This window comes from Pinus tabuliformis, chromosome X (genome assembly GCF_031772625.1).
Source record: "Pinus tabuliformis cultivar Carrire ecotype Pingquan chromosome X, CPIR1, whole genome shotgun sequence".
Lineage (NCBI taxonomy): Eukaryota > Viridiplantae > Streptophyta > Pinopsida > Pinales > Pinaceae > Pinus > Pinus tabuliformis.
The window spans coordinates 501,375,093-501,381,418 of NC_142308.1; the positions used below are offsets into that span (position 1 = coordinate 501,375,093).

The 6,326-nt window shown below is 34.0% G+C and overlaps 1 pseudogene; it reads right to left on the minus strand.

Annotated features, from left to right (window-relative positions):
* Nucleotides 1-718: 718 nt before the first annotated feature.
* LOC149140880 (cationic amino acid transporter 9, chloroplastic-like) lies at nt 719-5,563 on the minus strand (annotated as a pseudogene).
* Nucleotides 5,564-6,326: the final 763 nt, after the last annotated feature.

The following is a 6,326-nucleotide window of genomic DNA, read 5'->3' on the forward strand; positions in this document are numbered from 1 at the left end:
CATGAGCCGAACTAAAACATTACTTGAAGGGAGAAGCACCACCACCCAACCATGAATCATCTTTGATTCCCCCCGAGCCAAGGTTCTTACCAAGGATCAACTATCCTCCATTGGAAAATGCACTAGGTATTTAATACTCTCTTTCATGATTTATTTTCCATTAGTGACATCCTTCTTTTATGGATTTTTTCCATTTGCCTGGGTATTTTTTAGAAAATCTTGTCTTTATCTCCCACGAGGCTTGTCCCCATAAAAGCTTGCCTTTATCTCCAGAAAATATTTTATGTCCAATGGATCTTTATCTCCCATCAATCGGATGGATCTCCAATCCATCGAAGCTTATCTAGAATCACATCTAGAAGCTTTATCATGAAAGGCTCATCTTTATCCCATTCCTCAATGGGATTCGGCAAGAATCTACTCTCTTGGTGCTCCACCCTCCAAGTGATTTATTTTATCAATTTATTTTATAACACATTTACTTTTCATATTACATATCACCTAGCTTTCCTCAGCTTAGGTTTAGAATAGTTTAGCCCATAAAGGAGGGTATCACACATAGCTTTCCCCAGCTTAGGCTTACAATCATTTAACACACAAGGGAGGATATCACACCTAGCTTTAAATTATCTTAGGTTTACAATAATTTAGCACACAAGGCTGGCGTGTTACATACTTCCCCCATTAAATTTTAAAACGTCCTCGGTGTATCACTGCATCATGTCCTCATCCACAGGTAGCTGGTTTCTGAATCAGAAGCTCTCATGGCTCTGCCATCTGATGCAATTTTTATGATGTACATCAGTAACAAGGAGTGATCCTCTTCCATAGCTACATTAGTCACCAAGAGTGCCCCTCTTCCATTGCTACATTGGTCACAAAGATTACTCCTCTTCCATTTATACATTAGTCTCGAGTGTTCTCCTTTCGTAGCTACCTGTAACATTGTTTTCAAACCATTTGTGAGAATTTATTGATGCAGAATTTTAACTATCATAGTTATCATAATCTATTACTTCATATTACTGAAGCAGTTATTGCTCATTTTTTATTTTATCTGAATAATGCATGTTCGCTTCCAGCATGCAAAACATCTATTAGCATATTTTCCATATCAATATGTCTACAATTTCATAATAGATTAGTTCACATAACAATATATATATTCATCATATATGTTCATCATATATATTCTTTGTAATCATATGTATGCCATACTTAACCATGGTTACTTATCCTATAACCACTTTTGTGAAACCACCCAGTTCGTTGTCCTTCCACACATCTACTTAATGTCTTCATGCATACCTACACACAATGTGTATTATACACACCAATATACATATCATATTTCAAACATGTAACATATGTAGTCATACAGGTATCGTATGTACTGTTGTACATAGTACCATCTATGCTACAACCCATCATACCATTCCTATGGTATCACTTGCATGACAAAAACTTTGTCCACATATTTTTATACCATGTTAGTATCATGCCAAACATTTCGTTATCTTCTTCTAGCAATTAAAACAACTGCGCTTAGTTGATAAGCAATTTATATGAGCATGGTTCATTTTTGTAATCAGAGAAAGTTTTGTCAAGTTTAAACCATTTCAAATTTCATGTAACACAATATCAGTAATATAATATATATTCATGCATATTTTCATCTTAAGCAAACTCTTAACTCATAGTTTAATAATCGTTAGATCAATACTTCATTCTTAAATCATTTATCTCGGGTGATTTATTAATGCCCTTTTCATGCTTCAACAACTTAACAACTCCCCACTATACTTTACCAACATGATCATTATGTCAATCTTGTTCTTCCCTTATGCAAACATACTCTCCCTTTATAGGTATTGGGGTAGCAAACATATTTAATGTTTTTGTATAAGTTGTCTAACAAACCAAAGATGAATATCGGGATTCATAATGAGTTTCAAGACAATTCCAACAAACCATTAAACTTAAGACTCATTCATGCCATGGATGTCTGCTATCTATCAACAACCAAACAATAACTAAAATATTGTTACAAGGCTATAATATTGTACCCCATGTGCTTACATGGAAGATTCATATGCCTCATTATTATGCATAGATTTTAGCATGATTCTCTCCACAAAATGTTTGTCTTGATGACCATTCAATGAGGCTTATGATAACAATATACCAACTATCCATGACAATACATGAGTATCCTATTAGTGTACCAACTGAAAAATGTGAGAAAGTTCTTTGACATTAAACAATGCTGCGATTATTCTAGCAATAGAGTCCAACCAGACTTGTGCAAGAATCGCGGTATGATTTTTTTTTGTTCTTAGGGTGAATCTTTGCAAACAAAATGATGGTAATAAACCATCCCATCCAAGACCAAGGTACAGTCATGACTGAACATATAATACAACTAGAAGTGTGGTAGTGAGACCAACAACAACACCCACACTGCACCTAATGATTTGTATCGAACCAATCCTATTATCACAAAGAAAACACCAATGTAAAATGTTACACAAGAAAGTAGGCTGAAAATTATGCATATTGGCAAGCCCTTCCGAAGGAAAATATTCAAATCAATACAATAAATGATTAGATAAAATTTCATGAGTGTATTGTAGAGTAAAACGCTGAAAGAATATCACAATTAATGAAGCAACATTGTCTGTAGCCAATTATATGATCTCCAAAAAAACCACAAGTGAATCTACACAAATTTGTCTGAAATAATTATGTGGTCCTTCACTGCAAAACAATCTAATTATATATCAACACATAGAAGTGATTGGAAAAAGCATACATCTATGATACCTTTGGTTTTCTGCATTCTTCAGCAGAATTAGCAACTGCATCAAATCCAACACAAACAAAACACACCATTGTTGCACCTACAACAACTTATTTGAATCCATTTGGGGTAAAATGAGTCCAATTGACATATCAACTTTAAAAGGACCACTGATAACTACTAACAGAACGATCACAATCATGATGCCATTCACAATGGATGACTCTCGTACACCTTGACATAGCACAAGGGTTAAGACTATCAACAATATTGGAGCCAAAACATTGATTGACAAAAAGCCCCCAGAAAGCTCCATGCCGCCAAGCCATTTAGGTAGATGATTCTTTATAAAAGGGAAGAGTTCCAAAACTGTCACCAAATAACCTGCCAAGCTACGTGCTATGCTAGCAGCACCCATATGATAGTCAAGCATCAGTTGACCAAAAATGAGAAATGCAGTTAGCTCATTGGGAGCTGAATATGCATATATATATATATATATATATATATATATATATATATATATATATATATGCTCCTCCAACAAGTGTAGGAAAATGCGATGAAAGTTCTGCATAGCACAAGGCATTAAGCACACAAGCTGCTCCAGCTAGTATGAAACTAAATGTCACTATCCTGGTGATATATTCCCATTTATATTAATTTTAATAATGTATGCATATATGGTTTCTTATCCATAATCATGTTTATTTATAACAAGACATATTATGGTATATAATTTTGTAATCATAACTTAGTTATTAAAATTTTTCATAGGATGGTAAGGATTATTACCTTCCAGCCAACTTTATCTTTTACAACTAACTTGTCACAGACATTCAAACCAATTTCATGAAAATATAGCTCTACACAGTTTACCTCCATTGTCTTTATGCCATCTCTAGGTCGGTTTCTATGTGCATGGTTTTTGGCTAGCCAAACGTAAGGAAAAGGGGTGCCCTCCACCAATATTAAAAAATAAGACCTGTGTAAGTAATGAAAATATGTTGAAGTTCCAAAATGGTGGAATGTTTGTAAGCAGAGGAGGTAAACCAAATGTGAGTGTGGCATATTAATCACAGATCATCTATAATAACAACGTTTATGTTAAATCAAATCAAAACATCCATGTGGTTCCCAAGTTCTTTGATTGGATTGAAAACAACTACACCATTTCAAGGTTATTGATTCCAAGATTACTGTAATAATTAATCCATGATTATCGTAGCTTCATATATAATCAAAGAGTATCGACGGTTTTAAATAATCAACAACATTGCATCTTAGTAATTGGTCTAATTTTAAGTAATTTACACAACTTTGACTCCTATATATATTCACGGTACTATTGTATTGTGTTTCTCTATTAGCCAATACCTTTAGACCATCTTGGACTTAACTACATAAGTCAGGCGGTATGTAATAATTTAAAGTAGTACCAATGATAGTTTCTTTCACTACAATAAATTTCCATTCTTTTGCTAGAGTAATAACATTGTTGAGAAGTTAAAATTGACTTGGACATAAATATGAATTTGAGAATCATAAATGGCAAAGAACTTCTCAGGATGTAAGGTTGATGATCAACTTGTTTAGGTCTAAACAAATGTCGACAGAAGCAAGATTTCCGAAGGTACACTTCAAAGCTTCAAGAAGGTTTGTGCAGAGAGGGTCTCAATATCACCACGCTCGTCCTAGAAATGATTTTAAAAATAATACATCCCATTTTTTATTTAAATTTAATTATTTGATTTGTTCTAAAATTTAGACTAAGAGGGCATGTATAGTGTCATGGTAACCAAAATTAATTGATTCTCCAACAAGAGTAAATGAACCAAATAAACCTCATTTCTTTAGGTACTTTAATTACATAGATATTATACATTTCTTGGAATTATATCAACATTCATTAACCTCCAGGTATCTTTCAATTGAAAGTTGAGTAAAATAGCTTACCTAGTTGCAAAATCCAAGCAAACTCCCTCCAAAATTCAATAGTTAACAACTTCCTATGTTGTCCAATTAAACATTCATTCATTCTGAGGTCTTCTCAAATATTAATGGTTTATATAGAATATTCCATCTTTTAATTTATAACTGTAACTATCCATCGAATTCGTATACAGGAAAAGAACAAAACAAAACAACCATTTCTATTATAGTAAGGATAACGTTCATGAAGACCTCATTTATTATTGTGTTTTATTAGATATACATGATTATTTAAGTGATAATAATTCACTATTGATTTTCATATATAACCTTTGCCTTTATGAATTTATAAGTTACCTTTCATATATTAAGCTCCTCCAGTCATTGTTGTAGTTATTCTAATATTCCACCTCATCGATATATAATGCTCAACATCCTCTAACCTTCGATCTCACAACATTGATGAACATCAAGTAGTCCAAGATTTTTTAGCTGTGTTAAGTTCCTTAGGTTTTTTAGTCTTACACATGATGATGCCCACAATGCTTCCAAATATACCCATGTTTCAATACATGGTGACAACTCTATTTCTTTGCACTAGCCAATGTCTAACCTTCGAAGCTTTGCAAGCCTACAAACATTTCGAAAAGAATCTTGCATAACGGACAATCAAATACTCTCATTTCTTTCAACTTCCTCAACAGAAGATGACAATAATCTCGAAGTCTTACAATACCCGAGGTCCAACTTCCTCAGCTCGCTTATGTCAGCCAATGAAGCTGGCAACATGTGCAGAAAGGGGCTTCCTAACCATACAAGTTCCAAAGACATCATGTCTCTGATTTCACTTTAACCACATAGCAGAAACCCACATAAATGACCTTGCAAAATACACCATCCAAGCAGAGGTTATTGGCCAATTTTTCTCCTCCGCAACACCCACATAATTTATTTCCTTCAAATATAGAGGCTTCTGCTACCTGAATCAATCTAGGACTTGTTTAAACACCTGGTGTCTACCATTGATGTTTTTTACGTCAATTGAGTGGCATGCTCATATAGATTTGGCCCTTTAGAAAATGATCAACAAAATCTCTACTATATCATGAGAGACTAATGAAAATAGGGGGGTTTACGAAATGTAGAAATGAGAATCTGGTCATTTCAGAGGAAGGTTACATTTTTGAAGAGTACACGAAATTTCAAGATTGGTTTTGCGATCATGTGGCGCACTATAAAAGGTAGTTGTAATAGTAACCACCACTGAGGTGAGTGCGAGACTTCGTGGGGAATAAAGGCTTTATGTTCTTTCCATATTAATTCTGAAGTCTCGATCCCGCTCTTATCCGTTCGTTACTCAGAGATAAGATAATGATATATGGTCATCTTTATCCTCAGCTAATCCTCATCCTACCATCACTAGCTATATACCTCATCTAATGAAAGAAACAACGTTAAATTTTTTTCTACAAAAGCGACCCATCATTTTCTTTTACTCATACACTAATTTAGTCAGCGTTTTTACTGGGTTTTATAGCCATCTTGCACTTTTATCCATAGTTACCAAGTTCGAATTCGGATTCGAATTCGAATT